This window comes from Sorex araneus, chromosome 2, assembly GCF_027595985.1.
Source record: "Sorex araneus isolate mSorAra2 chromosome 2, mSorAra2.pri, whole genome shotgun sequence".
Taxonomy (NCBI): Eukaryota; Metazoa; Chordata; class Mammalia; order Eulipotyphla; family Soricidae; genus Sorex; species Sorex araneus.
Window position 1 is genome coordinate 316,037,677 of NC_073303.1, and position 12,173 is coordinate 316,049,849.

A 12,173-nucleotide genomic window follows, 5' to 3' on the forward strand; every position below is an offset into this window, starting at 1 on the left:
CCTAACACACTGTTTGATTTGTGTAAACCTTATTATAACTCACATTATTTAATGAACTATGTGCTTTCCATCACCTCCCCACAGATTGTAGTGTTCCATTTTCTTTCAATTCAGGAACAAAAATTGCATGTTTTGAATCCACTTGCTTTTTAAGGAAAATAGTGCCATGATTTCAAAATTTTCAGTTTGAAGTTTTAAAAACGTCTACCTATGACTTATCATCAAAATAGGTAGACTAAGTTTTGTTCATAATACACATACTATTCATATTTACACTTTGGATTACATTTCCCCTAACTATAAAAGCAAAACTGATTTTCCCCTCTCATTTCTCACAGGCTCTCCTATGTTTATTGAAGTACTGTTCACAATAGCCAGAATCTGAAAACAACTTGAGTGCTCAAGAACAGACGACTGGATAAAGAAACTATGATACATCTATGCAATGGAATACTACACAGCTGTTAAAAAATTAAGATCATGAAATTTGCATTCAATGAATGAACTTGGAGAATATCATGCTGAGTGAAATGAATAAGAAGGAGAGGAACAGATGTAAAATGACATTTGTGTTGAATTCATTTGTGGAATATTACTAAAGAGAACAGTATAAAACTAGCATCAAAGGCCAAGGAAAATAGACCAGGAGAACTGGTCAGTGGTTGGACGTTTCCATGAGGATGTGGGGATGGAGGTAGTTAAGATAGAGGAGCATCCATTATGACAATATTTGTTGGAGATGATTACTCTGAAGAAGAAATGAGTGTTGAAAGTAGTAAAGGTATATACATGATAACCTTTCAGCATCTGTATTGAAAACCATAATGCCTAAAATGAAAGAGAAGCGGGGTGGGAGAAAGGGAGAGGGGGGATAGGTGCCTGCTATAGAGGCTAGCAGATTCGGGAGTGATTCGGGAGTCGAGAAAGAAACTGGGGACATTAGTGATGAAAAATTACACTGATGGATGAATGAGTTTTGGAACACTGTATGACTGAAAATCAATCATAAAGAGCTTTGCAATGCCCTATCTCACGGTGATTCAATTAAATTAAAAAATTTTTTAAATAAAGCTGATTTTTACCAAACGGATTAGAATATGTGTGTTTATACTATGTTATCAAGTGTAGTGAGATGGGAAACTGAAGCATTTATCCCAGATATTAAGCCTCAAATCACAAAACTACCTCAATTCTTGTTCAACTTTTATGTGCCGCATATCCTGAAATTCCACTGAATTTAACCAAATAATTATATTTACTTTTTTAAATCCCTAAATTTATTTATATTTATATAGGCCTACATTTCATGTTTTAGTATATCTTGAACTTTTGTTTTTTAAAACAAACCATATGTTACTTATTATTTTTCAAAAATTGTTGCTGATAAAAAGAATGTTTAAAATAAAAATATAATTATGGAACCAGGGAGATAGTGTAGCAGGTAGAGTGTTTGCCTTGCATATGGACAACCGGGAATCAATCCCAGGCATCCCATATGATATCCTGACACTTCCAGGAGTAATTCCTGGATACAGAACCAAGAATAACCCAGGAGTAAGTCCTGAGCACCACCAGGTACTCAAAAATAAAACGTCTTGCAGAGTAACATCACTATCTAGCAATATATCTTCTATACACACCTATTATTTTCTCCCCAGCTCATTCCATCCAAGATCATTCAGCATGTGAACAAGTTAGTACAGTACTTTATTACTTCAAAGGCTGCCCCTTCTATATATTTCTGCCTCACTTATGGTACATTTTTAATGTCAGTTTCTAGAGAATCTGTTCAATGTATACTCAGGAGTTCTGTCAATGAAAACTTCAATCCTACATATAATTTCATTATTTATAGGATAGTATAAATAGAATTTAAATAATTATGCAAAGTTTCTGGAAGATTAGTAACAGATTTGCTCTTTTGTTAATTTACAAGTTATATTTTAGGATGTGAAAGAGGAAGTTTCAAGTTACCCCTTGTCTATTACTGCTTGAATCTACATTTTAGATACTCTTGGCATAATAAAGGACAAGCAGGACTGATTAGGAAAAAGTTGCTGTGTAAACACAGAAAATAGAAAGAAAGGGAGGGGGCCACGTGGGGGCACAGGGCAGTAGCACTCTATCTCTCCTGCCGCCCGCGGTCGGTAGTCTCCAGCCGCTTCCCCCACCCCGGGGAGGTTGATGGCAATGATGAGGCAGGTGAAGGAAGGAACAGGAGCCAGGCTGGTTGGTCTCAGTTGCAGTTTATTCCATTCCCATCTCCATTCTCCTCTGATTCTCCTCCTGCTTCTTCCTCTCCCATGCTACTTCATTCTCCTTCTCCTATGGATCTGGATCTGGATCTAGTTTCTCCAGATCTGGCACTGGGAGTGGCCGGGACCCAGCCCACTCTTACAGCCTAGTTAAATCCCCAAGCATAAGGGGTTGGGGCTTACACATAGGTGTGGTCACAATCAATAGAGATAAAGTTCTTTCCCTCAGGGATGCTTCTTCTAGGACAGTTTCTCTTTCAGCAGGACACCCACCCAAGAGCGAAATCCCATGGGTGTGTTTCTCCTCTCCTTGTCCAACTAACATATAGGCATTCATAATATCAGTCATTTTGTATGGACACAGCATGAGATGCATTAAACTTATAGAATTGCTCTCCTGGAGTCATCTCGATCTCAGAATACAGTGCTCAGTCCAGATTAGTCTTTCCTAACCCTAGCAGGGCCCTAGTCTCATCGTTACTTTTGGATCATGACATGACATGTCCATGACCAAGCTCTTAACATATACTTAAGCCAGGCCCATCTCGATGCCAGGGTAGCACATAACTCACTGCTTGCCCTAGGTTCATTCCGTCCCTGTTGGGACCCTGCTTTTGGGGGTGCTAAGAAGTAAGGGCAGCTGAGGAATAAGTCGAGAAAGCTGATGCCCGGGAGTGAATAATATTCGAAGCCAATTAAATCCCATGTTACCAAAGCATATTAACAACTGTCTTTCTTTGTCCATACAAAAAGGACATTGTTTATTGTATTTTATTTTAATTAGTGAGTCACAGTGAGGGTGCAGTTACAGATTCAAATATTTAGTTCTTGTTTTTCCCTCATGCAGCGTTCGGGAGTCCATCCCTCCACTAGTGTCCATTCTCCACCACCAATGAACCCAGTATCCCTCCCACACCCCAGTACCATCCCCCCACCCCACCCACCCTCTGTGGCAGGGCATCCCAATTTGTTCTCTCTCTCTCTCCATTTGGGTGTTGAGCTCTGCAATAGGGGTATTGAGTGGCCATCATGTTCGGACACTAGTAAACTTTCAGCGAACATTTCCCTTACCACTCAGGATCTCCACTCACAATTTACTTGCTATTCCATTCTCCATTGGGTATGACTTTCCCCCAGCGTGTGATGCCAAGTTCGAAGCTATGGAGCCAACCTACTGGTACTTATTTCTACTATTCTTGGACATTAGTCTCCTATTCTGTTATTTTATATTCCACAGATGAGTGCAATCTTTCTATGTCTGTCTCTCTCTTTCTGACTCATTTCACTTAGCATGATACTTTCCAAGTTGATCCACTTATACACAAAGTTCATGACTTCATCTTTTCTAACAGCTGCATAGTATTCCATTACATAGATATACAAGAGTTTCTTTAACCAGTCATCTGTTCTTGGTCACTCGAGTTTTTTCCAGATTCTGGCTATTGTAAACAGTGCCACGATCAACATATAAGTGCAGATGTCACTTGAACTATACTTTTTTGTTTCTCCAGGATATATTCCCAGAAGTGGTAATGCTGGATCAAATGGAAGCTCAATTTCTAATTTTTTAAGAAGCGTCCATATTGTTTTCCAAAGGGGCTGGGCCAGTTGACATTCCCACCAGCAGTGATAGAGGGCCTCTTCCTCCCCACATCCTCTCCAACAGTGGTTGCTTTTGTTCTTTTGGATGTGTGCCATTCTCTGTGGTGTGAGGTGGTATCTCATGGTTGTTTTGATCTGCATCTCCCTGATGATTAGTGATGCAGAGTATGTTTTCATGTACCTTTTAGCCATTCGTATCTCTTCCTTGGAGAAGTTTCTGTTCATTTCTTTTTTTTCATTCTTTTATTGAATCACCCTGTGGAAAGTTACAAAGCTTTCAGGTTTAAGTCTCAGTTATACAATGCTTGAACCCATCCCTTCACCAGTGAACATATTCCACCATCAAAATCACAGAATACCTCCGACCCTCCCACCAACCTCCCCAAACCCCACCCCACATGTGTAAGTGGTAAATTTCACTTTACTTTCACTTTACTTTGATTACATTCAATATTTCAACAAAAATCTCACTATTATTGATTTGGAGTTTCTCTCCTCTAAAGTAGACCTGCTGAAAAGAAACATTTGATAATTTGTTTTCCATTGCTAAGAATGAAGATATATGAGGTCGAGAGGCCACACTAGCAGCCGCATGGTTTGGATTTCTGTATTTTAGTATTTTAGTATCTAAGACCAGAGAAATATCTGCCAGTAATCGCAACATTGTAAGCTTGTACCTCTCAGGTACTTTATATTACACATATGAGTGCAATATTTCTATGTCTGTCTCTCTTTCTGACTCACTTCACTCAGCATGATATTTCCATGTTGATCAACTTATATGCAAATTTCATGACTTCATGTTTTCTGACAGCTACCTAGTATTCCATTGTGTAGATATACCAAGTTTCTTTAGCTAGTCATCTGTTTTTGGGCACTCTGGTTTTTTCCAGATTTTGGCTATTTTAAACAGAACGGCAATGAACATGGAAATGCAGATGTCATCTCTACTATACCTATTTGCCTCTCCGGGATATATTCCCAGGAGTGGTATTGCTGGGTAAAATGGGAGCTCAATTTCTAACTTTGTGAGAATCATCCATATTGCTTTCCAAAAGGGCTGAACCAGTCAGCATTCCCACCAGCAGTGAAGGAGAGTCCCTTTCTCCCCACATCCAAGCCAACACCGGTTGCTCTGTTTTTTGGGATGTGGGCCAGTCTCTGTGGTGTGAGATGATATCTCATTGTTGTTTTGATCAGCATCTTCCTGATGATTAGTGATGTTGAACATTTTCTCATGTGCCTCTCAGCCATTCGGATTTCTTCTTCGGGAAAGTTCTGTACATTTCATCACACCATTTTTTGATCGGGTTGGCAGTTTTCTTCTTGTGGAGTTCAACCAGTGCCTTGTATATCCTTATCAACCCTTTATCGGATGGGTACTGCATAAATATCCTTTCCCATTCTGTAGATTGTCTTTGTATTTTGGTCATTGTTTCTTTTGAGGTGCAGAAGCTTCTTAGTTTGAGATAGTCTCATTTATTTATCTCTGTTTTCACTTGCTTGGCCAGTGGCGTGCCAGCTTTGAAGATACTGTTAGCTTCAGTATCGTGGAGGGTTTTGCCGACTTTGTCTTCAATGTACCTTAGGGATTCTGGTCTGATGTTGAGGTCTTTAATCCATTTTGATCTAACTTTTGTACATGGTGATAGATAGAGGTCTAAGCCCATTATTTTGCATGTAGCTGTCCAGTTTTGCCAGCACAATTTGTTAAATATGCTTTCCTTGCTCCACTTCACATTTCTTGCTCCCTTATCAAAGATTAGATGGTCATACATTTGTGTTTGTGCATAGGGATATTCCACACTGTTCCACTGGTCTGAAGCTCTGCCTTTGTTCCAATACGATGCTGTTTTAATGACTACTGCTTTGTAGTAGAGTTGGAAGTTGGGGAGGTTGATTCCTCCCATTTTCTTTTTTCCAAGAATTGCTTTAGCTATTCGTGGGGGTTTAATGTTCCATATGAATTTCAGGAACGCTTGCTCCATTTCTTTGAAGAATGTCAAGTGTATCCCTATAGGGATCGCATTGAATTTGTACAGTGCTTTGGGGAGAATTGCCATTTTGACAATATTAATGCTTCCAATCCATGAGCAGGGGATGTCTTTCCATTTCTCATGTCCTGTTTTATTTCCTAAAGTAGCGTTTTGTACTTTTCATTATACGAGTCCTTTACCTCCTTTGTTAAGCTGATTCTGAGGTACTTGATTTTTGAGGCGCAATTGTGAACGGGATTACTTTTCTCAGGTCACTTTCTTCTCTCTCATTATCTGCATATAGGAAAGCCATGGACTTTTGGGTATTGATTCTATAGCCTGCAAATTTGCTATATGAGTCTATTGTTTCTGAGTTTCTTGGTAGAGGTTTTAGGGTTCTCTAGGTATAGTATCATATCATCTGTGGATAGTGAGAACTTGATTTCTTCCTTTCCTACCTGAATGTCGTTAATATCTTTTTCTTGCCTAATCGCTATTGCAAGTACTTCCAGTACTATATTGAACAGAAGTGGAGGGAGTGGGCATCCTTGTCTCATCCCTGTTCTCAAAGGGAAGGCTCTTAGTTTTTCCCCATTGAGGACAATGCTTGCCATAGGCTTCTGATAAATGGCTTTGACTATATTGAGGAAGGTCCCTTCTATACCCATTTTGGCGAGTGTTTTCATCATAAACGGGTGCTAATCGTGTCAAATGCTTTCTCTTCATCTATTGATATGATTATATGATTTTTATCTTTTCTTTGTTGATATGATGGATTATGTTGATTGATTTCCGAATGTTAAACCATCCTTGCATCCCCGGGATGAATCCCAGTTGGTCGTGGTGTGTGATAATTTTGATGAGTTGTTGAATTCTATTTGCTAATATTTTGTTGAGAATCTACTCATTTGTGTTCATCAGGGATATTGGCCTGTAGTTTTCTTTTTTTGTGGTGTCTTTGTTTGCTTTTGGTATAAGGGAGATATGAGCCTCATAGAAACTTTTTGGGAGGGTTTCTGTTTCTTCAGTTTCCTGGAAAAGCTTGAGAAGGACTGGAAATAGGTCTTCTTTAAATGTTTGGAAGAACTCGCTAGTGAATCGTCTGGACCTGGGCTTTTGTTTAGGGGAAGACTTTTGATTACCATTTCAATTTCCCTGATGTTAATTGGACTATTCAGGTACTCCAGGTCTTCTTGATTCAGCCTTGGGAGATGAGAGGAATCCAGCAATTTGTTAAATTCTTCTAGGTTCTTTTGTTTTGTGGCATACAGATTTTCAAAGTAGTCTCTGATGATCTTTTGAAATTCATTGGTTTCTGTTGTGATGTCCCCCTTTTTATTTCTGATTCTGCTTATAATGTTCTCTCTCTCTTTTTTTGTGAGTCTTGCTAGTGATTTATCAATCTTGTTTATTTCCTTGAAGAACCAGCTCTTGGTTTCATTAATCTTTCGGATTGTCTTTTGGGTTTCCATGTCGTTAATTTCTAGTCTAAATTTTATTATCTCTTTCCTTCTGCTTGGTTTGGGCTCCTTTTGTTGGTCTTTTTCTACGTTCTTGAGCTGTGAAGTCACATTATTTATGTGGGCCCTTTCTTCATTCATGAGATATGCTTGCAGAGCTATAAATTTTCCCCTTAATATGGCTTTAGCTGCGTCCCACAGGTTCTGGTAGCTCCTGTCTTTATTTCATTTGTTTCCAAGTACCTTTTGATTTCTTCCTTTATTTCCTTTCTGACCCACTCATTGTTCAACATCGAGCTATTTAATTTCCAGGTGTTTGATTAGGTTTTCTGCATCTGTCCATGATTAACTTTTATCTTCAAAGCGTCATGGTCTGAAAAGATAGCTGGTACAATGTCTATCTTGTTGATTCTGTTGAGGCATGCTGTGTGGCCCTGGGCATGGTCTATTCTGGAAGATGTTCCATGTGCACTGGAAAAGAATGTGTAATCCTTTTTTGGGGGATATAAAGCCCTGTAGATATCTATTAGCCCTCTCTCTTCTATTTCTTCCTTTAAAGCCAGTATTTCCTTGGTGAGTTTTAATCTGCTTGATCTATCCAGAGGAGACAGGGCGGTGTTGAAGTCTCCAACTACTATTGTGTTGCTCACAATGTCCTTCTTAAGGTCTCAGCATCTGTTGGATGAATTTAGCTGGTCCCTCATTGGGTGCATAGACGTTTAGGAGTGTGATTTCTTCCTGATGCACATATCCCGTGATTAATGAAAAGTGGCCTTCACTATCACTTCTAACCCTTTTCAACCTGAAGTCTATGTTGTCCGATACTAGTAAAGCCACCCCAGCTTTCTTGAGGGAGTTGTTTGCTTGCAGGATTGATTTCCATCCTTTGACTTTGAGTCTGTGTGTTGGTCTGGCTATTTAGATGTGTTTCTTGCAGGCAGCAAAATGTTGGGTTCAGTCTCTGAATCCATTTTGCCAGTCTGTGTCTCTTAATTGGTGAATTTACACCATTGACATTAAGGGAGATTATTGTAATGGGATTTTGTGCCATCTTTGAGTAATGATTTGTCGCGCTTGTAGGGGTTCTTCTTGTCTTAAAATAGCCCCTTTTTGCTTCTTTTAGGTTTTGTTTTGAATCTGTGAAGTTCCTGATCTGTTGTTTATACCCAAAGTAGTGTATGATTCTTTCGAGTTTGAATGAGAGTTTGTCCGGATATAGTATTCTTTGTGAAGCGTTGATTTCATTGAGTTTTTTCACTATATCCCACTATTGCCTTCTTGCTTGGAGGGTTTCCTCTGATAGATCTGCTGTGAATCTAAGGGGTGCTCCTTTGTATGTGATTTCCTTCTTGGACCTTGCTGCTTGCAGTATTGTGTCTCTCTGGATGACGTCCATCATTGTAACTATGATATATCTTTGGGTTTTTCTGTTAGGATCTCTTGTAGCTGGACCCTTCGGCGCCTTGAGTCTGGATGCCCGCATTGTCCAGCTCTGGAATGTTTTCAGCACTGGTTTGTTTGACTGTGGCTTTTTCATTGGAGTTGGTTCCCTGTCCTTCTGGTATTCAAATGATTCTAATGTTGTTCCTCTTGAAATCATCCCCTAGGACTCTGATTCGCCCTAGAGCTATTTTGAGGGCTCTTGCCATGGTTTGTTGTTGATTGTGGGCTTTTTGCAGCTCATCTTAAAGAATACTGATTCTGCCTTCTGCTGAAGTCATATTATTGTTGAGGGCAGCCAGAGAGTTTTTTATTTAATCTACCGAATCCTTCATTTCTTTTTGAAGGTTTTTTATTTCTGCGCTCATTTCTTCCCATATTTTGTTGGCTGTCTGTTGTATTGTTTCTGCCAGGTTCTCCTTTAAGTTGTCAATCTTTGCATTGAGTTCATTGAGCATGTTAAGGATTTCAACTCTGAATTCTTTATCAGAGAGCTCAAGTTTATAGGAAATACCAATTGAGGTTTCTGGACTCCTTTGATCATCCTCTGCTTGCGGCGGGGATTTGCAGTGTTTCTTCATGTTGTTGTATTGGTATGGAAGAGGAACCTTGAAGATGAGTATCCCTGTTTCCTCTTGTTGCTAAAAAGGATTATGGATAGCCTCAGTCAATGGTAGTTGCCTTTTTATTTCTCCCTTCTAGAACCTGGTCTCCCACTGAGATGTTCCTTCAATCCTTATGTGAAGTCTTGTGTTTTATTGTCCTACTGTTTGCGAATAGCTAGGATGTTAGTCTTGGACACGATGTTGAGGAAAGTCTCTGTGGCCGGAAAAGAGGCCACGCCCACTTTGATTAGGCCACGCCCCCTGATGATTAGTCCACACCCTTTCCCACAACTGGACAGCAGTCAAGGGGCTGGGGGTGGTGTGCCGGCCATTCGGCCGGCAGTCTGGAGGGGAGGGAAGCCTGGGGAAGTTTCTTTTTATTTCTTCGGCCCATTTTCTGATGGGGTTGGATGTTTTCTTCTCATAGAGTTCAACCAGTGCTTTATATACTCTTGATATCAACCCTTTATATGATGGGTGTTGGGTGAATATCCTTTCCCATTCTGTAGATTGCTTTTGTATTTTGGTCACTGTGTCTTTGGCGATGCAGAAGCTTCTTAGTTTAATATAGTCCCATTTGTTTATCTCTGTTTCTACTAGATTGCTTAGTTCCATGTTATCTTTGAAGATAACTTTAGCTTCAATATCGTGAAGGGTTTTGCCGACCTTGTCTTTGACATACCTTATGGATTGTGGTCTGATGTTGAGGTTTTTAATCCATTTTGATCTGATTTTGGTGCATGGTGTCAAGTTGAGGTCTAAGCCCATTCTTTTGCATGTGGTTGTCCAGTTATGCCAGCACCATTTGTTGAAGAGGCTTTCCTTGCTCCACTTCACATTCCTTGCCCCCTTATCAAATATTAAGTGATCATACATTTGGGGTTGTATGTTCCTCATTGTATGATCTTTTCCATTGGTCTGCGGCTCTGCCTTTGTTCCAGTACCATTCTGTTTTTGTTGTTACCACTTTGTATTAAAGTTTAAGGTTGCATTTGTATGTGATTTTCCTTTGTATGTGATTTCCTTTGTATGTTATTTCCCTTTGTATACACTCCTTTGTATGTGATTTCCTTCTTTGATCTTGCTGCTTGCAGTGTCTCTATCTACGGCATCCATCATTCTGATCATGATATGCCTTGGGATTTTTATTTGGGTCCCTTTTAGCTGGCACCCTTCGGACTCCTTGGATCTGGATGCCCGCATTCTCTAGCTCTGGGAATTTCTTAACAATGATGTCTTTAATTGTGTTTTTTTTCATTGGGATTGGTTCCCTGTGCTTCTGGTACTCCATTGATTCTTATGTTGTTACTCTTGAGGTCGTCCCCTAAGTCTCTAATTCATTCTAGAGCCATTTTGAGGTCTTTTGCCATTATTTGTTGTTGGCTATATGCTTTCTGCAGCTCATCTTCAAGCTCACTGATTCTGTCTTCAGCTGTAATCATTCTACTATTGAGGACTCCTACTGAGTTTTTTATTTCATCTACTGATTCTTTTAATTGTGTGACTTCTGTTCGTAGCTTTGAAATTTCTGCTCTCGTTTCTTCCTGGATTATCTTGGTGGACCGTTCTAAAGCTGCATCCTCCCTTAATTTATTGGATGTTCGTTCCATAGTTGCTTTCAGTTCATCAACCATCTTTACGATTTCCTCTCTGAATCCTTTATCTGAGAGGAGGTTGTATTTCTGGGAAGTCCCTGTTGAAGTTTCTGAGATCCTCTCTTCCATCTCTACTGGTGGTGGGGATTTTCACTGTTTCTTCATGTTGTTATGGGCTTTACGGTCAGGCGCACTTCCTTAGCTTGTGAGGAGCCTCAGTTGAAAATGTGAGGCTGTGGTCTCTTTACAAAGGACTTTTTGTGCAGCTTTATGTGTTCACTGACAGTTTTTGTGAAATTAGGCTTGGCTAGGCAAGTTGACTATTAGCATATAGTGACTAAGATGACCAGGATATTCTTCAGAGGAATAGGTTATACCGATTGTGATAAAAGTGCGATGTATGAAATTGTAAAAATAACTGTGGCCACTCCAGAAGGAGGCCACTTCCCTTTTTGAGACCACGCCTCCTAAACTGAGGACACGCCCCCAACAACCTGGAGAAGAGGCGGGGCTCAGGATGGCGCCAAGAAGTGACTGAGAGCAGCAAGGCCGGGCTGGGGAGCGTCACAGCCCAAGACCCCAGGCTGGGGGAGGGGGGGGCGATAGGAGAGCTCTTCTTCGTTGGGAAGGGTGGGGAGTGTCCAAGCACATTGTTTTAAAGTAAACTATTCAAAAGACACAAGGAGAGGAGCAAGGCAATATTAACTTACAATACAAGTTCATTGTCCTAGAAAGGTCTGACCTTACAAATTAAGAGTCTGATTAGGGGAAAAGCTGATTAACTGGTTGGGGAAGAGAGCACAAAAGTGGTTACAGATAGACAAAGGAATGGGAGTGACTCGGGAGCACTTTGACGGTGTGACCCAATATACCTAAGTTCCTTGTGGCAAGGGAAACAGGACATACCAATGTTGTCTAAAATTGTTTAGAGATTATTACCAGATAAGCCCAAACTCTGTGTCAAGGGAGAAAGGACAAACCAATGATATCCTACAGTTGCTTTCAATGTTGCAAGCTTTATCACTTTTCTGAGTTTTATTTCATATATAAAATATAAAATTTATTTCATATATAAGTCTACTTGTCAAATTCTCTGTTACTTATAATATTATATAATTCCTTCCCTTAATAATTATCCTTAGAATATTAGGATATCACAAATGCCATAAACACATGAATTTGATTTTATTTCTGACATATTCATTTGCAAAGATAGCATAATCAATGGATTAAGCAAAAA